A 13,153-nucleotide genomic window follows, 5' to 3' on the forward strand; every position below is an offset into this window, starting at 1 on the left:
GACATCTTCATGACATGGTATCAATGAAATACCATTGAAACATACATGGAAATCACCACTATGACTGAAGAAGAACGGTATACTTATATGTAATTTACCTAGTACTGTAAACCCTTTGGGGAGTCTGGGGTCAACTTGAAACTGATTCAAATGGAAAAAGTCGAATATCTTCGCTTGACTTGCATGGGTACGATTATATTACAAAATATGCAGTTTGGTATCTTACCTTTGGAGGAAACTTTTGTATACAATGCTGCAGCAGCATAGAGTTCAGGCTCACCTTGCAGTAAACGTTTCCCCTTATTCTGGTGAAATTTCTCAGTAGTGAGCATTTTTTTCAGGTTTGCGAACAGCCAGTAGTCACTGGGAGCCAAATCTGGCGAATACCGTGGACGTGATAGATATTCGAATTTTAATTCATGTAGTTTTGCCATTGCTTTGGTTGACTTGTGATACTTTGTCTCACTTTGTCTTATGCGATCGTTTTTTTTGCAGTTTTGGATTTGAAACGCACCAATAATGCAATACAGGGCGTCAATTTGAAAACTTCTCATCCTTAATACCTTTCTTCCAGTAAAAAAAATATGGAGAATTGAAAAAACAAGTCAATTTTATAGTCAACGGGGACACTTTCAAGGACTATTTGTAGCCCTTGTGGTTCAACCCCCTAGAAGGGATAGATGTTACCCTTAGAATTTTCAACGGAAAGGGGTGTCAAACGGCACATCATCTTGATTGGCGTTCAATTCTGCTTCCAATGGTACCTTGACTTATTATTTTCTGATGAGCATTTCACGAAAAATAGCGTTCAATACTAACAAATGTAATTAGAATTTGCCTGTTCTGAGATACACTACTGTATTGACACATTTTGATAAAAATGATCAGAAGAGTGAGTGGCGCCGTTCCAACCCTTGAATGACAGGAATAAATGTTTTACGCGTGGAATTTTTTATGTTGGTTATTGTCTTATTACAAGTCAACTTACCCGTATCTTATAAACTGTTCGAAATGTCGCCGGTTTTGCTTTTAACAGTAATGAAGTATGTTTTCGAATTCTTCTCTAACATTACGGAAAACTTCACAAAGAATTGACTGGCATGCTGCTGTGAATAAATTCTTCAATATCAGAAGGTTGTGTTTCATAAATAACGGATTTAAGATCAAAAAAATATATTTAAGGGTGTTGAGTCCGGTGATCTCGTAGGCCATTCAACTGCTCCCCTTCTGCCAATCTATCCAGAAATCTCTCGTTTAACCACGGTCGGACGGAAAGAAAATAACGAGGTAGAGCACCATCCTGCTGGAAATGTAATACATTTTTCTGCAAAAATTCATTACCTTTTACATCCCTTTGAGTTTCTAGGTCGTGAGTTATAAGAGGATCGATAGTCTTTTCAAGCATTTCAAAGTTCAGATTGCCAGTCAAGTTTTCTTCCAGAAATAATGGACCAATAATGGAATTTCCGAAAATACCAGCCCAAACATTATTTTTTTGTGGGTGTTGTGTATGCCCTTTCTGAAAAGTATGTTGGTTTTCGTCACTACAATAGAGACAATTTTGTCTATTAACATTTTCATTCAGAATGAAATGAAAAGACTCATCACTGAAACCGATGTTCAACAGAAGATTAGGGATGGCATTGACTCGATGAGACATGATTTCACAAAACTGTATTCTTCTATCATAATCATCTCCGTGGAGCTCTTGAAGAATCTGTATTTCATAAGGGTGAAATTCATGCACATTCAATGCTTTTTACAGTCTCGCGTGACATTCCCGTCGGTTATGATACTGATTGCAAGAAGCGTGTGGGCTCTGAAACAAATATTCCCAAAACTTCAATTTGAGCTGCTTCATTTGAACTCTGGGGTTATTTCTTTTTCTATTTGTCACTGAACCAGTTTCGTAAAACTCATTCACCAAATCAAGCACATACCGGTGACTTATGTTAAAATTTGGATGTCTTTCGTTGCGGCCCTTTATGCGTACATTCCAACTTCTCCATAAATTACAATCATTACATTTCTGGCTTAAAAAATGTCATCCATTTTTACAATTGTATACACTCATCGAAGTAATCACTGAACAGCCGAACAGGTACAACTGTATGCACAATACTACCAAATCGTTCAAATTTGCAACCAATTTTTTACCTGAAAACAGAAACTTTTCACAGCAGAAGTAGCAAAACAGGACGACTATCTGTACACTTTCTGCGATGAGAATTAAAAATTGAGCCCTTGTCCCCCCTTCCCATTTAAAATTCTAAGTATAACATCTACCCCTCCTAGGGGTTGAACCACGAGACCTACAAATAGTCCTTGAAAGTGTCCCCCTTGATAATAAAATTGACCTGTTTTTTCGATTCCTCATATTGTTTACTGAAAGGAAGATATTGAAGGTGGGAAGAATTCAAATTGACATCCTATAGTGTTAATTGTATTTCCTTCTTCAATTTGGTCTATGAATATTACACCACGCACATCCCAAAATACCGAGACCATAACCTTTTCAGTCGGTTGTTGTGCTTTCGACCGCTTTGGACGAATTTCACCAGTTGCTCTCCACTCAGATGACAACCGTTTTGATTCCGGAGTGAAGTGATAGATAGATGAATTAATGATGCAATTAACGCTACTTCGATGTTATCTATGTCACATCACCAAATAAAATTCAGATTCTGAGTCTGAATCAGTCATGATGATGAAAAAAGTTATAACTGATCACCAGGACATATTAGTATTGAGTAGGGAACGGAAAGATTATTACGAAGACAAAAAAATACGATGATTTTTCAATTAAAAAAAGTTATAACACCTTGTTATAACTTTCAAGAATATTATCATATATCGGGATTATCGATATATCGAGCAAATACACTATCGTGGCACTCGGTATTAAATCGATGGGGAATCGGTTATATGGGACACTTTGTACGTTTCCCGATTGAAATATTTGATCGATTACTGCAAATAGTTATATCCCTAATGATAGTGTTTGCTTAGGAAATACATAACAAGTCTATGGGTGAAAAAATGTAGTCTACCCATTTTTTGTGGTAAGCAGTGACGGAATCCAGGCAGGGATATATCTGCTGTCGTTTCTATAAGGACATCAGATATAATAGGATATAATAGTTCAAAAATTGATCATGAAACTAATACTTGGCAAGACACGTGACTATTGAAGAGATCTCTTATATAAAGAAGTCCAAATCATGGATGAAGAAAAGAGAATTGAAACTTTCTATGTTTTTTACCACATAGAAGCATAGAGACTTTCAATTCTCTTTTCTTCATTATGATCTACTATCACGTAACGACTACATCCATCAATTCACCAAATCATGGATATCAGACAACTATTGTGTATGAAAATATTATTATTCATTTAAAACTATAATACAAGTTCATGAACATGTTCACAATACGCGAAAATATGTTGCTATATTTCTACCCAGATGTGAGAAAACGATCGGACAGCGATATGCTAATTACCTGGCACCTAGAATATTTGAGTACGTACCTCATGAGACTCAGAATATTGAAAAATATAGAAAATACCAACTGACTGGACTCTCGAAATGGGACGTAATTTGTTTTGCAAAATTATAATTTTCCTAGGAGTATTGAATCTGCCACCTGATAATGTCACTTAACCGAATTGTGAAATTTACCCTACATGTAACTCTCATTAAAAATTCACCTACATGTGATGCTTATTCGGATGCTTATTCGGATGTGTCACTTTATCATATCACGTACAAGCAGCTGAATTGCTTCTTTGATTTTTCTGTTTATTTGTTCTCTTGCATGTGCGTTATATTGTTTGTAATATTCAAAAAAAATATGATAAAACTGACCGATACTTGATGAAAATCTACTATAGCGTATTCCAAAAAACATATTGATGCGAGATTGCCACTCGACGGTTTACAAAACAGCGACGAATGTTTCGCTATACAATAGCATCTTCAGGCGTCACGATACTCTTTTGTGAGTATTGTGACACCTGAAGATGCTATTGTATAGCCAAACACTTGTCGCAGTTTTATAACCTGTCATGTGGATATCCCACATTAGGCGTCACAATAGAGTGTTGTGACGCCTGAAGATGCTTGTAAAGCGAAACACGTATCGCGATTGTGTAAACTGTCAAGTAGAAATCTCACATTGAAGTGGTTTTTTGAATACGTTCATTAAGGAAACTCAATATTCAAGGATCTATTGCCAATAACTGTAATAGAGTCCTCTAGCTTATTTTCCTTTGTGTCAAGTCTATGGAGAGAAATCCAACTCATCTTTTGCTTACTGGTGATAAGCAGATGAGCTACAAATTGAGGTATTAGGGTTTCCAATGTTATATTTTTGTTGATGTTTATTGAAGTAGTTGTTGATTTGGAAGCCATTTCGTAAGATGAGGACAGATTTGTGTTTCCTATATTTCAAATCACTGGTTATTAGAAGAAACCCTGTGTTCGGTCTTAAAATCTCACTATCGAAATTATTATGTGAATCCTAATTTTTAGTATTTAGCCTAGATTTGCCAGCTCTCAAATTTGTACAACGAAACAGAATGTTTTATGGCCTCAAATAAGTACCTTCATGCCGTCAATTCAAATTAATCAATCTCTACTTGACATTCCTAAAAACATTCCCTTAGCTGATCCAGAATTCTTCAAACCTTCTGATTTTGATGTTCTTGTTGGTGTAAAATTATTCTACAAATTACTCAGTATAGGCCAAATCTCATTTGAAGGCCAGCCAGATGCGGTTCTTCAAAAAAATCAACTAGGTTGGATCGTAGCTGGTGATATCAAAAATCCTGTCGCTACTATACGCATAACTTGTCACTTAGGCTTGCATGCAGAACTATTTGATTCTGATCTTACTCGCTTCTGGGAAATCGAAGAAATTCCCTCATCAAAAATTTCATCCCCAGAAGCCATGTGAAGTACATTATTCACTTCACACTACTCGAGATAAATCTGGTCGATATTTCGTTAGGCTTCCGTTTAATGACAAAATTCAAAATCTCGGAGAATCTTATTCAACTGCTTAACGTCGTTCCTACGCCTTATAAAGGCGATTCCAAAAGGATTCAGATCTTCAACGCTGATACTCTGACTTTTTAAGCGAATATCAGAAGCTGGGTCATATGTCTCGTATTTCCGGTCAAGACGATGCTGCCAGGGGTTTTTATCTTCCCCATCATGCGGTTAGAAAGGACGACTACCAAAATTCGAGTTGTATTTGACGGTTCGTCTAAAACATCAACTGGTATTTCATTAAATGATATTTTAATGGTAGGTCCTAAATTACAAGATGATCTGTTTGTAATTTTGCTTCGTTATCGTTCGCATCTAAATGCACTTACTGCCGATATTGAAAAAGTATACCGACAAATGCGTGTACATCCAGATGATGCGATCTATTCTACACTTGTATAAAGTTCTCCATTATAATTTTTATATTTTTCAGATTGTGGAAGGTAACAAATACCGAAAGAAAAAGGTCGATAAAAAACTGATTTTCCTTCACAAAAAAATGACTTTCGTTGAATATCTCATACAACTTCAGAAGCGCATAATAATTGACTCTATAAAAGTAAATGATACCAATATGATGACTCGTAACTATATATCTTATTATTGAAAAAAAAACAGTCAAATCTATCAACAAGAACTCCTCAATCGAAAAGTAACGCCACACAATCCGTTCTGGCGATAGCGTAATCGAAAGCTTCTTTGATATATCTCTCCAACACTGGCAGGGCCTTGTATCGAAGATTGCCAATCACCCATGATTCCACTTTAGGAACCAGCCAACTGAGAGAAGCCAGTCCTGAAGCGTCTACGTCGATGTCCCTGCAATGAAACAAACATGTGAATCGGTGGTGAAGTAACAGGCTTTGTGTTGGGAAATGGGAAAATTATAAGGATGAATATACAAGTCTTCCAACGCTGAGTGGAGAACTGTGTTAGACTGTCTATAAAATATTTAAATTATTGAACCAAAGACAGTCACTTGGGAAAATCAAAACATCAGGGAACACCCAACTAGTTACTTGTGTATTTTTTTGTCAATTCGAATATTATGGGAATTTTTTCAACAGCTTCCATCTCCATGAAATAGGACTGAAATTATTCCTGCCATTACATAATTATAAACGAAGACATATTTCCATCTTCATAAAATTGGGAATGAAATCATCAATGACATAAAACAATCATAAGCTTAAGAGCGGATCAAAGCTATCAGTAATTATTTTTGGGTATGAAAAAATCTTGTAGTGAAATCTTTGATCACATGAAAGTAAAAATAACAAACGTCTAACACTAAATTTGTGACCGTTTCTTGTTGAATAAGTAGCCAAAATGACTCATAACTCTATCTTGGAACCAATCACAGTTTCATAACTCACAACCTCAATCCAATCAATATGTGTATCATTTTTTTTTTGATGGCAGGCATAAATAATTTTCCAGTCCAAAGTATGTTCTCAAATATTTAACTGTATTCATTGAACTGACATTTCATTTTGAAATATAGTTTTTTTCGAAAAAATGGACTGAGGAAGTGGAAACGAGTGTATCCCAAAATGAATGTATAATATTATCCATGACGATAATTAGCTTAGGTTATGTTAGGACCAAAGTTAGAGGGTCTATTCGACCCTCCACCGCAACCAGCAAGGGTTGGTTCTGGTTCCACCAGAACCAGAAGGTGTTTTTGATCCATCTGTGAACCAACAGTCCTCTTTACTCGGAAACAATACTTTATAAGGCAGTTCGTAGTTGACAGTTGGATGCATAAAGTCAAAGGTCACTTCCAGAATGCTGTGACTTCCAGTGTCCAGTGATGATGAGTAAACAATTTTCCCAAACATTTTTTCAAATCCTAGACGCGTACCTTCACCGTACCTTCATCGAACTTTCATCGGTGGTAATGAATACCCCACACTGGACTATAAATAATTCCTATATATAACAGTGAGTATTCTTACTCAATTGGTTATTAGTGAATGAGGTAGCAGGTAGAATGTGTAAAACAATTACAATTATTTTTCAATAGGTGGCACGCATAAGTGGAATTGGTTTTCTTTAGTTAGAAATCACTTGAAGTGATTTGGTTTGAAACCTTTTTTAACTTTTCAATTTCATTGTAACTGTAATTTTACTTTTTTTGTTTATTTTCATTCCATTGTAATTTTATTTCACATTTTTATCCTCAATATGATTGAAATTTTTATTTGTTCTTTCAGATATTTCAAACCACGTTAGATTCATATTAGACAATGATAGTCCGAACTGGTAAAATTTATTGATTATTGATAATCTGGCCTTTGACTGACATTCAACTTTTATGATTATCGAGTTTTGGAATGGACTGAATGCAACGGTAAATCATTCTGGGAGATGGAAAATGGAGATAAAGAACGTTGATACTGAAAGCAGTAATTGAAATCGATAGCACCAAAGGCTTAACATTACAATTCACATTTTCGAAATGAACACGCTACCTACTGATGGAATTGAATAATCTGATGTTTCTGGAATAAATGTATTTTTGGCTTTCTACTTCTCGATGAATATTACTGGAGGTTTTTCCCAACACCAAACCGTTATTTTAACATCTCGACACGTGTTTCGATCACCAAGTGATCATCTTCAAGAGGGAAATCAAACTAATCCTGCGTCTTAAGTATCTTAAATTAATTTCACAATATTGCCTTATCTACTAGTCCTGAATTATTTTAACAATTTACCTGACTTTTACATAAGGACACATTGTAAAATTAATTTAAGACACTTATCTATGGTACGAAGGAGAATAACTTTGTAAGTAGGATTAGTTTAATCTTCCTCTTATAGATGATCAGTTGGTGATCGAAACACTTGTCGAGGTGTTAAAATAACGGTTTGTTGTTGGGAAAAAACTCCAGTAATACTCATTACTACACCAAAGGTTCCAAACAGTGCATCACAAGTAATTCTCGATGTCTATGAAAAAACGTGGACAAATTCCAAAGAGAGAAAGAAATCAATCAAAATCAAATAAACATTCTATAAAGATGTGTAGGAATTTTTTCTACTTCCAAAACAAATACTTCCATATAAACTTCTAATTATGAGAAAATTACAATCAAAATGGGTAGCATATTGTCTAATTCTTCAAATCAATAATCCCATGTATTGAATTCGACAGAATGAATACAACTGAAAAGCTTCTAATTGATTTTTAAACAATAATAGCATCAAATTATGAATGGACTGTCGCGTTACTTGACGAAAATCAATAACACTATCCATGATAATAAGTTTTTTCGAATCTAGCCGCGTTTCGCTAACACTGTAGCTTTTTTCTACCGAGGAATGCGTCTAGAGATGAAAAATATTTTTAAAAATTGTTCAATTATTAAGCGGATAATAAGAGCATCGCTTCCATAACAAGCGACAACATAAATATGCGATAGTCAGCGTCTATTGCAGAAATTTGAAATAAGTATATCTTATAATACGAAGTTCCCCTCCGCGTCCACCTAGGTATATAACAAAAGTAGCAAAAGTAGCTGAAGCCACAAACAAAACATGAAAAAAAATTATTCATTGATAATTTAGATTCATTAATGACTTTGATAGAATGCTGCAGAATCTACCAAATGCTGCATTTCTAATTCATTGTTTTCTCGCCGAACGAAAGAGAAACAATAAATGTCGTTCTTATAATTATAACATTGAATATTTTTAATAACAACGATGCTAGACGCATTATTCTTCACGTTCACCTTGTAAACAACAATATCAATTAAAAAATATCAGTCATTGCAAATGGTTGGTATCAATATTGGTGTATAAATCTATCTTGTGAAGTAACACTGACACTTGTGTCATCACAAATTGTCTACCACTTTTGTTTAAACACGGTCGATTCGTCTGTCAATTGACAGTGTGTCTACTTAATAATTATATATTGCAAGTAAATAATGGCAGAAGGTAAAATGTCGGTAAGAGTTATTATTTTTTTGCAAATTAAAAAATATTTTTCAGTTGCATAAACACGGTATAATCGCCTGCTATTCATTTTTCTCTATAATTTTAATACTAAAGTTCATACCTTACGAAGTTTTATACGGTAAAAAATGGTTCAGAGACACTGTAAAAAAATTGTTAATTAACTTATGCCTAATATAAATCATTATTACACCGACAAACCGTCTGCCTTGTGAAAATTCCTTCATTTCATGCTACGCTGTGCTTGGCAGACAGTAAAAAGTTGATTTTGATTAACCATTTTTTTTGTTAAATAAAAAATGCATGCTTTAGCCAGAACACCAAGTAACCGTCTGCCAATTATTTTTATGTGGGTTGCGTAACCTAGTCTTCTGGTTGCATGAATGGCAGATGATAAAATATTGGTCAAAGTTGCTTTTTTTTTGGAAACTTAAGTTACTGTTTGAGCATGTGTAACATGGGCAAAACATTCGTTTAACGCATAATACTGTTGCTTGTGGCTGTAAATATGTCCCCTGAAAAAGGCAGATGGTAAAAAATGGGGTCAAAATTTCTGTCACGGGCTCCTGGTTTAGTAGGAAAAGAGTCCGCATTCTCTCTTGAAATGACCTGAATAGTAAGAGAGAAGCTCGCGCTCGCTCGTGGAATGACCTGAACATCGTAATCAAAGAAACCTCCTCATGTCTAACCGGCAATGCAACAAACTTGGGAATCATATACTTGATTCATCTTTAAACTTCACTGCCAACGTCAATTTACTTATTAGGCGAGCCTTCTGCCACCTTGAGCTGATTCACGGCAATAGTCACCTACTGGATGAAGTTAGGGAATACACGATATGTGAAACCTTGGTTCTTTCGTATTTCAATTATGAAGACATTATTTACGGCAGTGCCATATCGAAACGCGATACCCAACGGCTTCAACTTGTGCAGAAATGCAATCTGCGCTTGATCTGTGACTAGAGAAAACGTGCTCAACTGAGAAAAAGAGAATCCCATATTTCCGTACTTTGTTTCACAAGATTGGAAGCCAAAATATCTGAAAGTATATATTAGATTTAAATCTAAGATCACACCATCTCAAGATACCACAACTCAGATTCGATGTTATTTTCCGTATATGATCACGCGGCTTCACAACTGGATTTCTGATGAATTTGAAAGATTCAATATTTTAAGTTTCAAGCGAAAAATGTGAAGAAGGCTTCTTGAATATCAGCTGAATTCTATATACTTTAAAAACTTTTCAATTTTAGGTTCTTTCATTATTATATTTAATATGTAAAGGATTTTATCGTTAAGTTTTGCACTCTGACTATAATTATCTTTTTTTTCTATTTGTTTCAATGTTTAGAGAGTAGTAGAGAGTATTTTTGTCTCCCTTGTGGTACCAATAAATGCTGATTCTGCCTTTTGGTACCTTCATCATTTTGTTAATTTACCACTACTAATAAAAACATGAATTATTATTATTATTATTATCTGTTGTTTTTCCTTCAATATTTCGTGAAAACTTGAGTTGTGTTCACATTGATAAGTAATAACTCTCTCAAACAGATCTGTACAAATGAAAAATGTTACTAGTGGGGTACAGAAAGGCTATCGGTCAGCTCAATTGTAAGTTGTTGTATTCTTGTTTAAGGACAAAATATAAACACTACAGAAAAACTCTTAAGGCGCGCTAAGAGAGGTGCCTGTTCGAAAGTAGCTGGAGATTGAATTCGTTTGGAAACGTTTTCTCAGAAAGTTTACTCCACATCCACGCAGTTCTCAAAATGAAAAAGTTTTTGAACAGTGAAGTTCGAGGCGTATTGAGTTAAACCTCAAACATGATGAACAGCCACAGTCCGTCGGGTATTTCTGATGTGTACTGCTCTTAGTGAAAGAAAATGTGCCAAGTCACTTGAACACCTCCCGTGAAAGTATCTACAGAAAGAGAGACGAATCTCCAACGTTTCTTCGATGTTCCAGACTATCAAGGTTGCAAGTGATATTCGTGTCTCCAATCAAGCGAATGGCTCTTTTCTGTAGCAGCTTCAGGTTATGTTTAGAGGCGGAGCCCCATACATGTGAACAATACTCCAAAGAAGGTCTGATCTGAGCTTCATGAAGCATCAAAAGTTGCTGAGGTGTGTACAGTTTTCTGGTTCGAAACAATATTCTTTTGAGGAGCAGCCTTTGCGATTCCAACAACATGATTGTGATAAGACATATTGGTGTTCATTTCAACCCCAAACAAACTTATCGAAGCAGAAAACGGATTTGTCTGTCCTGACATTAATATTTCCGTTTCGGAGATATTTATCTTTTTGGAGGAAACCGATGCCTGGGTTTCTGTATCATTGTATCTAATTCGAAATCACTTCTTGATCCTCATTGATATATGCAACCTCCTGCTGCTGGTGAAGATGTGCATCCTGATATCCAAACGGAATGACGAGTCAAATGTGCTGTCGTTAGCAAAGCAATATATTGTATTCCTGGTTTTTCCCAATAAATTGTTGATATACAATGTCGATGCAGAAAGCGGAATTGTCTGTCCTGACATTTTTATATCCAGTTCGGAGGAATTTATCTTTTTGGAGAACATCGATGTCTGAGTTTTCGTGGAATTGAAGTGAACCTGGTTACTTTTACCCCAATTCAAAATCACCTCTAGAAGATCACAAAGATATGCAACCTCCTGGTGTCGGTGAAGATGGGAATCCTTAGCTGATATCCTGGAATTCAAAGGGAATGTTGAGACAAGTTTGCTGACGTCAGCAAAGCAATATGTTCGACTCTTTTTTTTAATAAGTCGTTGATATACATTAAAAAAAAGGTTCAAGACAAAATGGATCCCTGGGGAATACCACGTCATTGATGGTAAAAGTATTAGAGAGATATCTATCGACGGTCACTTACAGAGAACGTTCTTTCAGGAAGCTGGACCCGATAAGCCATAACATCGAAATTTGGCTAGCAAACCCTCATGCCACACACGGTCAAAGGCTTTGATTTCAATCGTAACTACTCTGGACTCTCCATATTTCTCGATTGCGTTATTCCTAATATGGATGACATACGATAGAAGGTCGCCTGTTGGTATTTGTTTCCGAAATCCATATTGATGATCGCTCAAGATGTTGAAGCCTTCCAAATATTTGAGAATGTGGTGGTTTACGGGTTCTTTCATAATTTTTGATATCACTGATAGCAAACCGATTGGTCTATAGTTATTTAAAAGATTTTTCTTGCCCTTTTTGGGAATAGGATAAACCTGAGCAATCTTCCTTCGTGAATAATACCTTCAGCAAGTTAATGAACATATGAGTTTCAGAATAACATTTCTATTGTTGAATTTTTATTATCTTGTACTTGGTGTTTCTAAAAGAGTTTCACTCAGAAACTATTGGTGAATTCACGACTTTTCAACAGTTGTACCTTTCATGACATGAAAACCTTTAAGATTATAAATTTAATATGAACTGCTTTCCATTCAGTCATAGAATTACTTCAGGTTTTCCTTTCACTGAAACTTTGACAATTAGGTTACGACTTCAAAGTAATTAACGTCTCCCTGACTTTCCCTCGAGGCAGGCCGCCCTTCATTGAATTTTGGTGGAATAACAGTTTTGTGATTAAAATCTGCAAAGAAATCGAAATTAACTGAAGCTATATTGACATTGTCAAAAACGCTGAGGACACTTTCTTTGATGGTGAAAAATGATTACCGGGGCATGATAAAACAGGAAGCTAATGGATGTGTCTTTCAGGAAGAATACATTTTCTGTCATTAGATACCGACTTGTCCCTTTGAATGATTGCGAAATGTAGCCATAATTTATCATTATGTTGTCATGAAAAGTGAATTCAGGAAATGTACTCCTTTCATTACAATCGAATAATACTTTTTTCTGAAACTGGGCGAATCGAAACTTGAAAATTTTTTTTTCATATAGAATCAAAATGTTTTACTCAAAATCAGCTTCAAAAAACTACGGATTGAATACCTAGAAGTTTGAAAGTTTTAATAAAAATAGTTGAAATGAAAGTCAAATTGATAGATTTTGGAGTTATCAACCCTTTTGAAAATATGAAAAGAGAGGCTTTTTGTGAGACAATTTGTTTGTTCCGGAGACTCAATCTTGATAT

At 35.3% G+C, this 13,153-nt stretch overlaps 1 protein-coding gene and 1 long non-coding RNA gene across 2 annotated transcripts in view; one reads left to right on the plus strand and one right to left on the minus strand.

Moving 5' to 3' along the window:
* LOC111507286 (uncharacterized) overlaps positions 1 to 13,153 on the plus strand; it is a 495,004-nt gene that overhangs the window by 172,856 nt on the left and 308,995 nt on the right. The gene's annotated exons all lie outside the window — the stretch shown is intronic.
* The window catches only part of LOC141484738 (uncharacterized), a 64,857-nt gene continuing 57,332 nt past the window's right edge, over positions 5,629 to 13,153 (minus strand). The window contains exon 2 of the long non-coding RNA XR_012466772.1: positions 5,629 to 5,870. This is a non-coding gene — a long non-coding RNA (uncharacterized lncRNA). The remainder of the gene's footprint in view (positions 5,871 to 13,153) is intronic.

This window comes from Leptinotarsa decemlineata, unplaced genomic scaffold, assembly GCF_025532065.1.
Source record: "Leptinotarsa decemlineata unplaced genomic scaffold, Ldec_3_MD MMD2_tig00026282_RagTag_RagTag, whole genome shotgun sequence".
In the NCBI taxonomy this organism is placed as follows: Eukaryota; Metazoa; Arthropoda; class Insecta; order Coleoptera; family Chrysomelidae; genus Leptinotarsa; species Leptinotarsa decemlineata.